The sequence below is a fragment of the Candoia aspera genome, chromosome 3 (assembly GCF_035149785.1).
Source record: "Candoia aspera isolate rCanAsp1 chromosome 3, rCanAsp1.hap2, whole genome shotgun sequence".
In the NCBI taxonomy this organism is placed as follows: domain Eukaryota; kingdom Metazoa; phylum Chordata; class Lepidosauria; order Squamata; family Boidae; genus Candoia; species Candoia aspera.
Genome location: NC_086155.1, coordinates 109,031,171 through 109,047,234, shown reverse-complemented (window position 1 = coordinate 109,047,234; position 16,064 = coordinate 109,031,171). Strand labels below are relative to the sequence as shown.

The following is a 16,064-nucleotide window of genomic DNA, read 5'->3' as shown; positions in this document are numbered from 1 at the left end:
ATGCCGAATCATGCTGGGTCACACAGCAATGATGAGTATGAATCAAATTTGGAAAAGCAAGGATGTCAGCTTGACAACTATCATGTTCCCCATAACTACATATGGCTGTGAAAGTTGGACGATGAAAAAGTTGGATAGAAGGAAAATTGATTCTTTGAGCTATGGTGTTGGAGGAGGCTCTTGCACATCCCTTGGACTGCAAAGATAACAAATAAAGAAGTGTTGAAGTGCATAAAACCTGACATGTCACTAGAAGGAAAAATAACAAAACTTAGACTTAGTTACTTCAGTCACGTCATGAGATCAACATCGTTGGAGAAAGACATTATGCTTGGAAAGGTCAATGGCAAAAGATGACGTGGATGCCAAAGAATCCGCTGGTTGGATGTAATCAAAGCAGACACAGGCCAAAATATAAAACAACTGAAAGAAGCTGTACAAGATCGGAAATCATGAGAGAGAGCTGGCTTATGGAATCGCCAAGGGTCGGATATGACTGAATGGATAATTCAATTCAATTTCATACACTCCTGAGAATGGCTTTCAGTAACATTATCACAAACAATTCATAAAACACAATACTAACAAACAGCAGGAGTTTTTCTGACATTAAAAACCAAAGGAGAGGGGACAGTATTTGCAGAGAAGTCTGAAAATAATTTTTAGATTAAATTCATTTAAATTCTAGAATATAACTCCATGTAGTGACAGCTCTCAGAGTAAAGCAAGCAGGGGTAGCAGATTCACTCTGGTGAGATAAAAACTGCAATTTGTCACACAATTGTGGCAGTAATTCCTCATGTGCTTTTCTACATCCAAAGGTGGAATGGGGAAGAATATTACTGTTGCCAGGTTAGAGCAAATTGGACTAAACCCAGAAACAGTATGAGCTATTGTTACTGCTTCAAACATTCCACTCAGAAGAAAGTAGAATCTCCAGAGTCATTGCCATGCTGCTTAAGAGTAATTATAACTATTATCTAATAGAATCTAATCATTTGAAGCATGAGCATTTAGAAGACTCTGGCATACTGCAGTGGCATTTTGAAAGGTTCTCAGAAAGGTTCTGTACTCAGAAGGTTTATTGCAAACTATTATCTAATCCACTTCCATACATCACATTACTTAAGGAACTACAGTGAGCACCACTTGCTGAAATGGCTTCTGGTAAATTTGTTGAGAGAGTGCTATTGTACCCACTAGGTTCAGGGCCAACAATGCATTAACAATAGTTAAGCACTTCTCTACGGGTTCACTCATTCCCAAACAAACTATTTTATTTATGTGTATTAAATTCAGGAACCAATTAATAGCTGCCACAAAGACAACATGTACCTTTCAAAAGATCAGCAAAGGAAAAAAAGAGTTTGGAAATGTTTCTTCTAAAAATTAGCATTATCCAGAGACCAGTATCTACTCTTATCCCACTAGGCTCAATTGGATTTACTTCCAGAAAGTTTACATCCAGATTTATAAATTCGAGGCAAATTATGGTACCTTTTTTATTGCTCTAATCATTACAAATGATTGTAGCCCTTTGACATAATGTGGGATAATCCAATGTCACATATAAAAACTCAGCAGAGATGTGATTTCACCAGCAGAGGCCTATTGGAGAACCTTAATGTAGACCTTCTGATACAGTGTCCTAGAAATAAGCAACAAAAAGTAACACGAAGCACACATAAAACAGATCAACTGGAAAGTAACAGGCAATAATCGTATCAACTACCTAATTCTATTTCATAAGAAAAAAAAAAGGAAGGTGACAATTGAAAATAGCTTTTCAAATGCTGAATGCTGCTTTGATTCAAAATTTATCTCCAGTGTGGCTATGCCCCACACATTGGGGCAGGTCTCAAATCTAGAGGCACCTACATACATACACAGACTGAGGATACACTGGTCATATGCTGTGGCATGTTTAATGTAATGTCTTCAATGGTCCTAAGGGCATTTCAGCCCCCCATGGAATGTGGTAGAGAATAAAATGTGACTGATTTAGCAAACTTTTACCCACTTAATTGCCCCCATCCCCCAATGCCTATTCTTTATCAGCACTCAGATTACTGTTGCCCTTAATCTTAAAAAATCTTGGGAACAGCAAGCCTTGCTTAATAATAAAATGCCTGAATAAGCTGGTATGGTTAGCCTTGGTATTTTCAATCTGGAAATGCCTCCCTTCTCTGATGGTGGTAAGTCTGTTAGACTAATCTCTGCAGAGATCCTCAGAGCTTTTGTCCTTTAAGAAGTGATCCAACAGCTTCTGTTTTACACTGCCAGAGGAACAAGCTATTCCTTTACATATGATTTACACAGAAGTTTTTTTGTAGGAATCCAGGGAAATAAAGTAGTGGTGGTTTGCTCAAAATCTCACCTACCTTTATGGGATGATATATACCAGTCCATATTTCTCAATTTCCTTTACTGAAACAGCCAAATTCTTCCCATTCCCTGTTTTACCTTTGCAACAAGTGATGATGGTATAATAGGAACTCTACCCAGGTTTGAACTAAGTTGTAACAGTCTAAAGCTGTGCATTCACAGTCAACTATTATTACTACTTTTTCTTTTTTTATATATAATTTTATTAAGAATTTTAAACAGAAAATAAAAACTAACAAAAACTAATAAGAAGGGAAAAGAGAAAGAAGAAAGCCAGAAGTGCAAAAAGAAAAAAATAGAGTGAAATGGAAAGAAATAGAAAGAAGTAGCTTCTGATTTTCTTTACAGGAAGTATAAGTACAAATATAAAATTGCCTATTACTCTATGGTTGGAGAAACAAGCTGTCTTTTTTCTATTATCTATTTTTTTCTAATCATCAAAACCGTAAGTCAGAAGTTCATTTTCTTCCGTTTCATACAAAAAGTCTGTAAGGGGCTTCCAGTTAGCAATAATTATTTCATTTCTTTCTATGCGTTGTATGTGAGAACGACTGTGATATACTGTATATAGGAGAACCAAGCTGATAATCTGAAGAAGGTTGCAGTTCAAAAGTTTTATATGCGGCATTGAGGGTTTTCCTTTAGTATTTTCTTAGTACCTAACAAGAGTAAGTATGACTTGGTTGGATGCCTGCTCCCACCTCATCAGTTCGCCAGCTATCTCTAGGTAAGATAAGTAAAACTATTTACTTATCATAGTTTCAATTAGGTGATATAATATTTACTCAATCTTTAAAGAAGAAAAAGAGTGTAGGCAACTGCCTAGCACTCCTAAATTCAATGCATGGGCCACAAGATAGAAGAAATTTAGGACCATCAAATCTGGGCTTCAAAAATCCAGAAAATTCTTTGTTACCATTTAGTGATTGCTCAGAGTTTTGCATCCCAGAACCAGCCTTAAAAAGATAGTTAATACAAAACAAAACAAAATATAAAGCAATTGAGAACATGATGCAAAGGAGTGTGAGTGTGAAAGGAGTTCATTGTTTTAACTCTCTTCTTTCTCATCATTTTCCAACTCAAAAGCATTGATCTGCTTTTTCACTCATGATATTGTGGCTTGGTATTATGTGCAAACTGAGCCACTATGTTTGGTTCCACAAACCATGGTTAAAATCCTGGGTTAGTATTATGGGATTGCTGTAATCCTTGGGTGCAAAAGAAGCAGGGAAGACAATGATGTTGAGACAAAAAAGCGATGGAGAGGAAAGGCTAAGAAATCTCTTTGAACCTCTACTGGATAGTCTGGTCATCCACTAGCAATTCTAATAGGACCTTTCTTTCCAATGCAAATTGCAACTTAGGAAATATAACTTTATCAAGACTGCAGCAATGGCAATCAGGACCTATTCAATGCTGAACACACACAAAGATACCAGACATAGATACAATTTTGCATGATTTTTTTCTAACAATCCCACTCATATTCACTCAATTTTTTTAATTAAATAAAGCCCAAACTAAAGGAGCAGCTACTTGTTATGATTCCTTGGATCAGATCAGTTATATCTCCCACTAGAATGAAAACAGAATGCTTCAGGTTATGAAACCAGGACCCCACATATCCTTTCTGATTAAGCCAATGGGCTGAGCTCTGCCCCACATCTATGGCTCTCATAAAAAAAAAAAAGTTGGGTATCTATTTTTTTCTGGGAGAAGGGTGAGCTCCTTGTAAGAAGGATCTAACAAGAGTCCAACTTTCCTTTATTAGAGGAACTGACTCAGCATGTGGTAGCCAAGCAACTGCAGACATTCTGGGTGAAATATCATTTTCCTTTTCAGCTTGCTTTCCAGCCAAGTTATGGGACTAAGAAGGAAACTTGGTAAGTATTCTGTTAAAAGGACATGGACAGCTGGTCAAAGTGCCCAGTCAAGTACTCTGATAGGCTTTATTCTTTCAGCAGGAAGGATATTGATGCTGCTTTCTTGTCCCATCTTGGGAATTAGCATGTGCTAGATTACAAGCCTTTAATGTTATTCTAAGCATTGCTTAGTAATGAAGCTTCTTGGATCAAGTATCTTTTATTCATTTAACTTGATTATTGGCATGTCTCAGTCTATCATACTCTGATGACATTCAATTTTCTTTCTCATTTTTTAAGCCCCTCAGAGAAGCTATCTCAAAGTACAACAAACATGAAAGCTGTAAACAAGTAGTAGAGGCTAAACAGGGTAGCTTCAGTTCCAGAAAAGAGAGAGATGTCAGTGAGAAATCCTAATGGTCCAGAGGGTCATGTGAAGCCTGATATCAGTGGAGTGATAGCAATATTCCCAGCTGCTTTGATTCAGTCTAGGGCTGCTCCTGAATTTTGCTCTGCTTTCTATCAACTGGAAGAGTCAACAGACTCAGAAACATTTTATTCACTGAACTCGATGGCTGCCAGCTCCATCACTTCTCAAGGAGAGAGAGAGGGGAAAAGAATTCCCTTAGCTGATCCATGTATCAAGAACCCCTGACATGGATTACGGGAAATTGCAATTGCAGAACTGTCTTTCAAGATACCTATTCCAATTTGATTCGCTGTTGCATCTCATAACCAGTCCCACTGCACATCCTTTTCTGTATCACATGCTATACAGATTGCCCTAACTTCCATTTGGAATGAGAATAGGCTGCCATGTTACACCAGGACCTCTATTTTCAGTTTTGAGGTGTTGGAGAGAATATTATTACTAAGGCTCTGGCACTGAATTGGACTGAATTGCATTGCCTTAAGATCTCCTTTTTTTTAAAAAATACCTACGAGTTCCTGCAGTTTTCTTGGCAAGATTTTGGAAGTGGTTGCCATTGCCTCCTTCCTAGGGTTGAGAGAGAGTGACTTGCCCAGAGTCACACAGTTGGCTTTCATGCCTAAGGCGGGACTAGAACTCACGGTCCTCCAGTTTCCAGCCTGGTGTCTTAACCGCTACACCAAACTGGCTCTCTTAATTCCTCCTACACCAGCTAATTTCTCTCTTCTCACTTACTCTGGCAATCTCTCTTCATAAGACAAACTATAATCAAGGAAGCATTACCAACATATCAGCAAATAATATGCATGTATAGATGGATATGTGTGATAATATCTAGTTATTTACTTATTTCAGTTCACGCAGTATTCTCAAGGCCAATTCTGAAATAAACCCAATCCAATGAAAATTTGAAGCTGTATTAATTTTTTTAACTGATCCATTGAGATTGTCCCATAAGTTCTAATTATTATACTGTAAATACAGAATGGGAGGAGAGAGATATACTTGACCTTATCTTACGTAGTTTCACCCTCTAATGGTTTTCATATCAATGCAACATGTCTATGTTGCTATTTAAAATAATTCATTAATCTAATTTGCCCTTCCCTGGAAGTTATCTCTGTCAGTGAAGAGGCTGAATTATAAATCTTTCTTCCTCCAAATTATGAATGCTATTATAGTTCTATCAGACTAATAAGGTTACACTGTGGAGTTTTGAAAGAGGGAGTCAATTAGATGACTACTTAGACTCCAAAATAATGCAAAACTTTAGTAAAGTTAAGGAGACTCTGTAGAGACCCTAATCATGCTGCAAAAATGAAAAGGCACTTATTTGCTGTAAATATATAACTATAGCCCTGCTGGATCAGAGTAAGCCCACCATGTTCCCAAAGGGGCAAACCAGATGCTTTTGTGGTGTTTTGAGCTCTGATAATTTTGGTTGTCTTCTTCTGTATTTTTCCAGTTCTACTATACATTTTTTCCAAATGCAGCAGCCAGAACTGTGCATGGTATTCCAGATGTGGATGCATCACAGATTTGTATAAGGGCATTACAGTGTTGGCAGCTTTATTCTCAACCCCCTTCCTAATGATCCATAGCACAGAATTCTTCACAGCTGCCACACATTGTGCTGATATCTTCACTCAGTTATCTATTACGAGCCCAAAATCTTCTTTCCAGGTTAATTGCAGTGTTCGTCACATGAAATTAGGGGGCTTACACTTATGTACATCACTTTACACTTGCTTAAATTGAACCACATTTGCCAGAAGATGAGTAAGAAGATGCAAAATTAAAAGAAAAATGAAGGAAACTCAGTGTTAGCTTCCCTCTCAAAGATATGCTGAATTTTATGAGACAAAATAATCCTTCAGTTAAAAAAAAAAAATCTATCATCAATCCTTCCTGTTTTTATCAATGCTGTTTTCAGAAAACTAAAAAATAGCACCATCATGAGAACTAGGTCGACAGTAACCCCAGCACTTTGGATGCTTCTCATATACAGTATTGCAGTTTAGAGGTAGGGCTGTATTTTTCAAGGTGCATAATGTACCACGTTCATCAGTGAAAGAATGCAGTCAAAACACAATAAAATGGGGAGATGTCTAGAAATTACACAGAGAAAGAGGTAATAAATTAGGCCCCCCAGCTCCAACAGTTTACACCAAGCCACAAATCTTGGTTTGTGATCCATAATGCTGGGTTCACACATCATATAGGCCAAAGCCATGGCTTACAAACCATATTGTCTGGATTTACCCATTCTGCTAAATCAAAACCAAAGTAGTCATATTATGGCTTAGTGCAATATATGAATCCAGCCTGTTTGTTTGTCTCATGACTATGAATATTCTATAAATAACCAACCATAACAGAAGCACCACAAGTAAGGCAATGTGTTTTTTTCAAAATTAGTCAAGACAAGGGAGATAAATTACAGTAAAAATGCTGCCCATCAGGCAATCACAACCTGTCCTCTCAGGAGAGGCTTGGTTCCTTTTAGAAAGCAGCTGTCTTTCGTCCAACAGATTCCCTTCTTCCATGAATCCCGTGTAACAAACTGCAGGGAGTTTCTCCCATGCCAGGGGACAGAGACACAGGGGAACATTCATGGCACCCGTGAGGGAGAGTGAAGGCAAGAAAGAGGAGTGGGAAGAGGAAAGATGTCTCTGTTCAAAGGGATTTGTTCCGCTGTCAACAAGAGAAAGGTCCCCCTAAGCGCTGCATGAGGGGAGGGGAGAGCAGACACTGTAGAGTCAACCAGGATGGGGCAGCAGCTGGGCAGAATCGATACAGAGCCCAGAAGGCTTGAGAGAGTACAATTATTGCTTTCAGGACAAGCAGCAAATGGGTATCTTCCCCACCAAATTCCTCTCAGAAGAGCATGGGGGAGGATTACTTACCATATGGAGAAAGGGCTACTAATGCTGTTTTTTTCTTCTTCAAAAACAGCTCCTACTTTTTCCACTTCTCAAAGTGAAGAAATGTTGGATAAGCAGGAGTGGGGGAAAAGGTGGTAGGAACCAACTGTGTGGCATTTGCTCAAACGGCAAAATCTAATCATTTACAATGTAGTATCAGTCCGCCTGTTACTAGTCAACCTGTTCAACAGAAAACAAAAAATTGCAAAATTCAGTTTTGAATGAAATGCAAGCAATGTAATGCAAGGAGGTATTGCAAAATTTCCCTTCTGTAAATTTAATTCACAGTTAACCACTATGTTGTCTTCCACAGAATATTAAAAAAACCAGAATATTATAAAAGTCTCATGACTTGACTGGACATTCTCTCATCAAGACATATGAAACACAGTAGAGCTAAAAAGCAGTTATTGGCCACTTGGCACTTACAAATCCATTCAGAGGAAGTACCAACATGGTACTTCCATGTTAAAATGGGTAAGTACGTAATATTTAGCATTGGTGCATTGCTGTGGCATATCTATAATACTTGATATAATTAATTCAATATTTCTGCTAAGTCCATGAGGCAGGTTAATTATTCTATCCTCATATCATGAAACTGAAGCTGACAGAGTAAAACAAAAACTGTTGGAACAGTGATAGTGTAAATTCACACCAAAGTACAAAGTACAAACTAAGGGTTCATTCTATTCTTATAATATAAGAGCAAAAGTCTCTGCATACATTCATGCTGCAATATCAAAGGAAAGAGTTATACAAGGGAGACACTTACTGCTTTTTCTTCTTCATATCCCCATGTTTATGGTTTTGGAACTGAAGAAGGGAGACAATGGGGACCTGATCTCTACATTTATATTCTCCAAAAGGAAGGTCTCACAATAATTTCCTTGTTTCCAGCCTGTTTTGGGAATGGCCCTAGTGATACTGCCCTTGGATCCGGTAAGACCCTCTGATATGCTTGGAGCCTTTCCCTCTCTGATTCCATCTAAAAACATGAACAGTACAGACTTGGCAGAAAGACCAGCCACTTCCTCTCCAGCCTTTAACCATCTTCCCTTGAAACTAATATAACACATCAACCTAATAAAGATAATGCCTCTCTACATTTTGGGGTTATTTCCCCTGGAATATGGTAATCCTGGTAATTAATGAACTTTGTGTTTATGATGTTTTTAATTTTGTCTCAGTTATGTCAATTTTTAAACCTTAAAAAAAACTAGCAGCTGTTGAGTGCAGAAAAAGTTTTATATTTCAGATGTTGCCTGTTTTTTCTATCAAGGAATAGATTACAGCCATCCCTGTTAAAAGTTCTCAAACTAATGATTCCCACAAAAGAATAATCCTGATCCCACTTCATTTCTGTAGACAACATAAATTAAAATTAATTACATTTAATTTAATTTAATTTAATTAATGAAGCCTTCTGTTCTGATTTCAGGAAAGGGCAATCACATGCCAGGTGTAATACTAAGTAGAAAGACTCTGTAGTATACTCATCATCCTGCTTTGACTCAATTAATAATTACATTCATATACATGACTATAACATGAAATCTTCATAGATGCCTTTCTGAAATACTGAATTTATGATTTAACAAATAAAGGTTCTGCATTGGTTAAAATGAAAAAAAAAACACCTTTGTTTTATATATTCCTTTTCATTTCCTCTTATAGGCACTATACTAAACTAGCTTGAAAAAATAAGTCTTTTAGCTTCTTAGAGACCAAAGTGGCTTTTTTGAATCACATAATTTTCTGTATCATGTTTGCTTCATTGGATATACATACTAATAGATATCTGGTAGAGAGCCAGTTTGGTGTAGTGGTCAAGGCACCAGGCTAGAAGCCAGGAGACTGTGAGTTCTAGTCCTGCCTTAGGCACTAAGCCAGCTGGGTGACCTTGGGCCAGTCCCTCTCTCTCAGCCCTAGGAAGAAGGCCATGGCAAACCACTTCTGAAAAACCTTGCCAAGAAAACTGCAGGGACCTGTCCAGGCAGTTTCCGAGAATCGGACACAATTGAACGGAGATCACCCTCCCTCCCTCTCTCATAAAGTGGATGTGATCCATGAAATCTTATGTGATAACAATGTTTTTTTGTTTTGTTTTTAGAGTGCTACAACATTCTTTGTTGTTTTTCTGTAAAAGACAAATACAACTATTCCTTTGGAAACTGGAAAAAATAATAAGCAAAATAATAAATAAATAGTGAAAAGCTAAATTCTTAATGCATGGTTCTCAGTGATTATAGTTTGCCCTCAGTAATTAAAAACAGCTTCAGCTGATTAATTAAATCAAAATTTTGAGCAGTTAAATAAAACTGCTTCACTTCACAGGGCCATTGCATTGCTATATTTTAAGGTATTTTAATACTGTACATTGCTTGGAGGTATTTGGAATGACTAATTGTATACAAATACTTAAACTAAATAATGCAGAAGAGACATTGGTATGTCAACTGGGAGACATCCCTGGGTCATCTCTGACCTTGGACGCTCCATACCTTTTTCTTTTAAGATGGCACGGTATTTTCAGAGTGGTGCAGCTCAAAATCCAGAGCCCCATAGCTTGGGGACTCCCAGAAAGTTTATTCAGACAATAACAATGGTGGGAACATAGCAACAATTCCTGCATTGGCCCCTGAATTACTTTGAGCGTGCCTGCCTGGGCTGATGTGGCTGGCAGGGCCGCAACTGGGGGGGGGGGGCAACCAGAGCATGTGCCCTGGGCTCCGTGCTGGTGAGGCACCAAAATGAGCACTCGGGGGGGGGCGCCAAAATGGGCGAGGAATCCATGTTTGCCCCAGGTGACACAGACCCTACTTGCAGCCCTGGTGGCTGGCCAGAGGTGCCCGCAGGGTATGGTTCAAAAAGTGAAGATGGCAGCCAGGATGTGTGGTAACGTAATGCAACAGGGGAAAATATCTAAAATTAGAAGTACTTCACAGCATAATCCTGCATTTGTTCTGAGCAAACCTCTAGCTCTACTTTTTTGAGAATAGGGAAGAACTCATTTTTGCCAGAGCAAGCATGGAACTAAGTAAGAAATTAAATTATTTCTTAAAATTAAAAGTATGAGAAAAAGGAGACCAAAATAAATGCATTATTTAAATAAGTATGTTTTCTTTACATCTTCTTGCTTAACTTCAGATATACCCTTATAAACAACTTGATAATTAACAGCACATTAAATGGATGGTGTGGGTATGTTTATTCCCTACATAGTACCAAAAGTCAATTCCACAAATGCAGCAGCCATTAGCCATGAATAAACCCTCCCAATGCTGAAATCAGTCATATGGAAAATGATCAGCCCCACCGTAAGTGGTGTTTGGTAACTGGAAGAGTTAGAGCAGAATAGCGACAGACAGCTCGGATCCCAAACCACGGCACTGCATCAGGAAGTTCTTCAACCTAAGACCAGTACGTGGGAAGCGCTCTTGCTCCTTTCAGTAGGGACTTGTCAGCCCCACTAGATAGACCAAACCAGGAAATCAACTCCACAGGAAGGCTAAAACCACTTTTATTGAGATTGGCTCTAATAACAGGATCTTCCACGTCTGACTGTGCTGTACCTCTGCCCCACTTTCCGCTTCTTATACTCCATTGAATTAGAGAGGTGTCTTCCTGAGCCACTCTTAAATGTTATCTCATTGCTCTGGACTTAAAAAGCAAGAACAAGACTTTAAAAATGTTTCAGTCCCTTTTTGCCTAGGTAACAGTTCCTGCATATTTCTGTCAAAATCATCTTCCTTACTCTCTACAATAATGCACGGGAGAACTTCCTGGTCACAGTTTGTGCCCTCCTAAATTAATCAGTGGAAGAAAAGACACCCTTGTTTGATCTCAGGCATTAAATATCTTGGGCTACCCAAATCACAGTAGTATAATCATAGATATGACATTTTATATTGCAGCTAGTGTTGTAAAAAATAAGTAAAAATGCATGGCAGAGCCCCAATTCTCAAACTATGATTACAGCATAGAACATCTACATTCTGGGCTTCCCGGGGAGGTATGCCAAACTGTGGATGGCTTTGTGAAAGCAAAGCCGACAACCACGGCAAAGACCAAGGAAGCAGTGAGTAGACCGGTCCCTTGGAACCTCTCTGGATAAGGAGAGGATGGGACATCACCTACATGTGCTCCAAATGGCTGCTCCCCATGAGGAGACTGCAGGACGTTTTCCATGGGTTTGAGTGCCAGGAGACAACGGGATCAGCCATCTTGCTCACAACCGCAGCAGAGACTTATAAAGGACACTGAGTTCGCAAACCTCACTTCCTAATCACTTTTAGAAATTGCTCATTAATTACTTCTAAGCTATTAGAGACCTTTGGAATGGCAAGTTTGAAAACACCGGTGAGTCTGCCTTTAATCCTGAACAAAAGAAAATTTTAATCATAAGCTTAAGAATTTAAAGAATCTGAAATAAACAGTAAAAAGCTAAATATGATTTTGATCTTAGAAAGTTATAAACAGACTAAGGGTCCAGATAAAATTGGAATATTGAAACTTTTACAATAAGGTTTTTGGAAGTAATTATAAAATACAAACAGCTTCTCATGGGAAATAGATCCTGTTTGGGTTTTTACAAGACATAACAGAGATAAAGAATTTCATGATTTGAAAAACTGGACACTAGAGGGGACTAAAGGTTTTTGGTAGCGGAAAGATATATTGGCCTGCAAGGTAGTGCAAAACGTTATGCCAGTAAAAATACTGAAGGAGACTTTTGAAGAATGGAATCAGAAAATGGTAGCCATGATATCAACGATGTCAGTAATGATGTCTGCTTCTACGGAGAGACTATGTCCAAAAGATGTTATTGAAGAAATGTCAGAACAAATTTGCCTGGTAAGATAGAGATGGTATCAAAAGTGGATTTACAACTGACAGGCCAAGCGAATGATTTAGAAAAGGATGTTTCACTGGATCTATAAAAGAAACTGGCTGAGGTTTTAAAATTCAAAAAGGAAATACAAATGACAAACCAAGAGACTGACCTGGGTAATTTTTTCCTATTGAATTTACAAAAGAGGCTTGTTAAAGCCTTGAAGAACTCTGTGTGGTGGGACAAAGAAGAAAGGAAGAGAAATCAAATCCTATGACACTGTTTGAACAAGCTGAAGATTAAGACTGTTAGAAATAAAAGAAAGGAATATAAAGTTGATCAAGGTTTATTTGATCAAGGTTAAAATAAGATATGTTGTTACTTCTGGCTACCCTTTTTGAACTTTCTGCTGACACCAAGACTTAAAAGATGATGTTTTATGGATTTGTTTATAGATAAGAGATGGGGTATGGGATGAAGAGATAAATGTTTGGAACTTTAGAAAGGGTGAAGCATTACTAAATGTGTTTATACTTGTTGTGATGAAGGTTGGAAGTCACTTCTTTATATATTTTTTCTCTGTATTATATTCTTACTTTTCTCTTCTCTTTTTTTTCCTTTTTTTTTCCTTGCACTTTTTACTCCTCTTTTATTTCTCTCTTTAAGTTTGGTTTGTATTATATTTTACTATAATAATCAGAATTCTTAATAAGAATTAGATAGAGAGACAGACAGACAGAACATCTATATTCTAACCAGGATAGAATACCAACTTGCAGAGAAAAAAATTAATAAAATTTATATTAGCATCTAGTATTCTGCCATTAAGACTCATTACATGGTTTTTTACAAAACTCACACCAACTTTCTTCTTCCCACATATATTCTTCTTTAAATATCACATTATCAAACATATGTATTATGTTATGCTTGTCCGTTACAGATGCATTGTAGATATGTGAAATCTGAAGGACAGATAATGCGCAGAGAGTGTCCCTGGGTAACAGTTATGCTTGTCCGTTACAGATGCATTCGAATGAGTGAACTTTCTCTGCACTTTTAATCCTCTCCACATTTCCTAGCACCTGCTCAAGGTCTCTGTGCAATCTGGCACTGCAAATGAGCTTGGGTCAAGAGGTACAAACCAAGTAATAGGATGAGTCTACACCAACATCATTTGATGAAAGAACACGACCGTTTTCCAGTTACACAGAACTCCTTAGCAAAGCAAACAAAAAACAAACCCTAAATATTTTGCTATAAAAAGTTATTTTAAAATGCAAATATATTAAAATACCTCAGTAATTTTATAGTACCTAGTTCAGAAAACATGTAGCCCCTTTCAAATTTATGGAAACATGTAGATTGTAGAAAACTATGCCAAATCCATATAAAAGCATACTAGCAGAATATTAACAAAAACCAAATAGCCTGAAATTGTTGCTGGGCTGCAAAAAATCAGGATGACCAAGAGAGGGCAACAAAAGTTAGGTTTTTCATATCACTTTCCTGCCCTCTAGTGTTGGTCTGAATGTTTGCAGCCCTACGTTTGGTGCTCTTTCCACAGATTCTACTAGCAGGCCCTGTGAAAATCAATTACAAAACCTCTCATCTAGTCTGTCACTCATGGCTGTCACTCCCATCTACAAAAAGAACAAAGGGCTTTCATCATCGCAAGAGGAAAAAAATCCAGAAGAGGAAACAAAATCCAATGTTCCAATGTATTTACGACAGAAAAAATTTCCATATTCCACCAGTGTTTACAAGTTGAAGGAAATCATTCTGAGCATTTCTGACAAGCAATGTGAAGTTGTCAATTTTGTAACATCAGAAAATAGCCAGCATAGTCTTAAGATTGCTCTACTATATCTTGTTGTGAGAATCCGGTCTTTTTATCCCTCTTTCCAAATACAGTTTTGTCATAATTAATGATGCCTCTTGTATGAATAATCTTGAACAAAACATAGTTCTGCATTTGTGCTGTCAAATTCCTATGATTTTCTACCATTCTATCTGGTCTAAACGGCAAGAATTTACAGTGCAGGAAAAGCATACAGCAAAGAACAACTAGAATGGAGCAATTATAAGGAAAGGGTACAACATCTGGAGTAATTTAGCTTAGAAGAAAGGATTTATAAAATTATGTATCAAGGGAAGAAAGTGAGACAGGCCTTCCTCAAAGGTTCACCTCTTCAGTGTCAGAGGGCTTCAAACTAGAGAGAGTTTGAGGCATTTCACTGGGAGGCTCCAGCTTCCTGTGTTCACACAGAAGATCTGAAAAAAGCTGTGCACATCAGAATACAATTCGCTGTGCAGCCTGGGATCTTACTTTATTATTTTATTTTATTTTATTTATATTTATTTAATGTCTAAGTAGAGAGGATGAAGATTGCACACAAGCAAATCTTAGCACAGTTCTGCTCAGATTTCTCATCTGAACAAGTGCAGGTGAGAGATAATAACAGGTGGATTTGCATGCATTGCCCATCCTCTACCCACTTTTAAGCCTTCATACATACAGATAAAGAGGGCTTAAAACCACCCCCTAGAACCTGGAGTCAGATTTGGCAAGGAACACCCATTTTGATTGTCTTAAAAGAATTAATAGAAGATATTGCTAATCACGGCTCTGGGATAATGGCTAGCTCTTTACTTCTGGTATTAGAGACAGTATTACTTTCAAACCCAGTTTGTGGAACTATGTGTAGGAGGCTACTGGGTTCCACATGTCTTGCCAGAGGGCTTCCTGGCATCTGGTGTTCACCATAAGAACAGAATGCTGGACTAATTAGACCTCTGGCTGGGCTCTTCTAATGATGCTAAGCAGCAAAGCACAGTTAAAGGACAACACACAGGTACTACTGCAGTGCACATTATGTGCCAGAATTGTAACACCCACTGTGCAGCTTCCCACCCCTCAGGGGAAAAAAAAAGAAATCCTGTCCATAGGCATAGCAATGGCTACGAACAAGGTGAAATAAATGAAGCCCCCCAGTTCAGAGGGAAGAGGTTGAGGAGAAGGCCACAGGTAAGGACAGCTGCCTCACCCTTATGGGTTTCTTTCAAGCAATGGGAAATAGATGGACCTCTGAAGCTCATTGGTCAGTTCCAGGCTGAGGGAAACACTTTTAGTGAGATCTTTTGTTCAGTGCAATTTTACAAAGAGGAGGGAGAAATAAACAATTAAGGGCTGCCTCTTTAGCTCCCTTTTTATTTGTACTTTTGTCTATATCTAAGGAACTGCTTCAAAGGGGTTGATTCTACCTATCAGAACTATTTTGTACAGAAATCAAGAACTGTAAGTAGAATACTCAGTGAAAGAAAATGTCTATTTTCTATGTGAAATGTGTCTGGTCTTCCTTAGGACCCAACCACATGTGAAGCATGAATTCTTATCTGCATTAACATAAATGCAGATTTGTGCCATATAGATCAAGGTTTCTATATGAATTGGTTACACCCTTCGTCTGTTTCAGTGACAAGGCCTTGCTGCCCTCAGAGACCAAGTTATTTTGCCCTATTTTGTCTCAGAAAAGCTGTATTTGCGGCTGGAGAAGCAACACAGTTAGTTAAAGCTCTGTCCTCTGAAAACCCTGTTGACAGCCCAGCCCAGCCATTCCAAGGGTGGG

General features: G+C 38.1%; 1 protein-coding gene across 1 annotated transcript in view; it reads right to left on the bottom strand.

Moving 5' to 3' along the window:
• Positions 1–16,064, bottom strand: part of LMX1A (LIM homeobox transcription factor 1 alpha) — a 65,038-nt gene that overhangs the window by 44,631 nt on the left and 4,343 nt on the right. The window lies entirely within an intron of this gene.